The sequence below is a fragment of the Onthophagus taurus genome, unplaced genomic scaffold (genome assembly GCF_036711975.1).
Source record: "Onthophagus taurus isolate NC unplaced genomic scaffold, IU_Otau_3.0 ScKx7SY_28, whole genome shotgun sequence".
In the NCBI taxonomy this organism is placed as follows: domain Eukaryota; kingdom Metazoa; phylum Arthropoda; class Insecta; order Coleoptera; family Scarabaeidae; genus Onthophagus; species Onthophagus taurus.
The window spans coordinates 5001-7500 of NW_027248953.1; positions in this window are offsets into that span (position 1 = coordinate 5001).

A 2500-nucleotide genomic window follows, 5' to 3' on the forward strand; every position below is an offset into this window, starting at 1 on the left:
TCCCACTGAATAGTACAGACTTTTAATGCAGTCCGTCCGACCGCGTATCCCACTGAATAGTACAGACTTTCAATGCAGTCCGTCCGACCGCGTATCCCACTGAATAGTACAGACTTTTAATGCAGTCCGTCCGACCGCGTATCCCACTGAATAGTACAGACTTTTAATGCAGTCCGTCCGACCGCGTATCCCACTGAATAGTACAGACTTTCAATGCAGTCCGTCCGACCGCGTATCCCACTGAATAGTACAGACTTTTAATGCAGTCCGTCCGACCGCGTATCCCACTGAATAGTACAGACTTTCAATGCAGTCCGTCCGACCGCGTATCCCACTGAATAGTACAGACTTTTAATGCAGTCCGTCCGACCGCGTATCCCACTGAATAGTACAGACTTTCAATGCAGTCCGTCCGACCGCGTATCCCACTGAATAGTACAGACTTTTAATGCAGTCCGTCCGACCGCGTATCCCACTGAATAGTACAGACTTTCAATGCAGTCCGTCCGACCGCGTATCCCACTGAATAGTACAGACTTTTAATGCAGTCCGTCCGACCGCGTATCCCACTGAATAGTACAGACTTTCAATGCAGTCCGTCCGACCGCGTATCCCACTGAATAGTACAGACTTTTAATGCAGTCCGTCCGACCGCGTATCCCACTGAATAGTACAGACTTTTAATGCAGTCCGGCTAACAGTTTGCGCTGCAACTCATTGCACATCACTGCAAATCGAGGCAACTCACTGCAACGCAATGCTCATCGAGGAATCGGAACGACCGACCGATGCATCGCACGTTCGTACCCGAGCAGCAATGCGTGGAACTGCGTGGAACTGTGTCACACTGTGCGGCACATTGTCGACCTGCGTTGCAACTCAATGCACATCACGGCAAATCGAAGCGACGAGACTCCGGAGCCGTTTTCCGTTCGCATACGAACTCGTACCATCCAGAAGTTAAACTATTTTAGAAATTTAATTTTTTCTATTTCCCACTGAATAGTACCGACTTTCAATGCAATCCGGCTAACCGGGTATCAGTTCGACGTTAAAGTATTTTAGAAATTTAATTTTTTCATTTCCCACTGAATAGTACCGACTTTTAATGCAATCCGGCCAACCGCGTATCCCACTGAATAGTACCGACTTTTAATGCAATCCGGCTAACCGGGTATCCCACTGAATAGTACCGACATTTAATGCAGTCCGGCTAATTGTTTTATCAAAAGTAGGAAAAAATTTATTTATATCGCCCGTCGTAAAAGTTACATCCGCCGTTAAGGATTTTACGGGGCCCGACCGCTCTAGCGTGCGAGCGGGCGATGCAGCGCGCGCTCACAGCGCCCGAACCGAACGACATAACGACAGACCATGGTTCCGTGGTAACTATAGGAGGTCGGTCCGTCAGGATCGGTCTCCGCCGGCGAGATGCGATATGTACGTTCTAACGACCCGACGCGTTGCAATATGTGCTGAAGTGAGTGCTGTTAGGGTTTCGCTGCGTATTTTAGAGGTTTATTTTACGTTTTTCAACGGAAGTATAGAAGTGCAATTGTGTGTGCTGAATCCTCTAACCGTCGCTAGCGTTTCCCAGATTTTTGTGCAGGCGTTGGTCAGTTTTCTCCCGTCGTCGTTTCGAGTGCTAAAGTGAGTGCTGATATATACGGAACGGCGGCGTTAGAGGTCTTCTTTTAGAATTTGCTAAATGTACGTTCTAGCCGACCCGACACGTTGTATTAAGTGCTAATGTGAGTGCTGCTCGGGTTTCGTTGCGTTATTTTAGAGGTTTATTTTACGTTTTTCAACGGAAATATAGAAGTACAAACCTGTGTGTGCTGGGCCTCTCTAATCTTCGCAAGCGTTTCCCTGATTTGCGTCTTAGTCTCCCGTCGTCGTTTCGAGTGCTAAAGTGAGTGCTGATATATACGGAACGGCGGTGTCGAGGTCTATAGAAGTGCTGTGGTGAGCGCTGGTCCGCAAAACAACGGGGGAGAAAACGGGCGGTCGTTATTTATCTCTGGTTTTCGGAAGATTTACCTTTGATATACTAGTGCATTATTTTTATATCGGGACTCTTTTCTTCGATGACGACAGCTCGCTGTTATTAGAAGATGTTACAAGACCGCCGATGCATACGCCGCGCTAGAAAGTGACAGCTTGTCCGCGGGGCAGTCCGATCGCAATATGCGTCAGATGTCTCTTGTGCGGGTACGAATAAAAAGCGTTCAATCGCTGGTCGACTTTGTCGAAAAAAATCATGCAACGACTCCGAATATTTATCCGAGCGAAAGATTTATACGTCTCAAATTTTCCAAGACGCTTTCAATCTAGCGACGAATGTGTCCGAGAATGTGAAAGCTGTTTGCGGACGAAAGTAAAGTCCGATGAAATTGAATTTATTTGTTAAGAGGAGAAGCCGAGGCGGGTAAAAGGAGGAGAGGTTTTATCGTAGCGCCGGGTAACTAAATTTCGATTTAGGATCCTTGTGTCGCGGCGC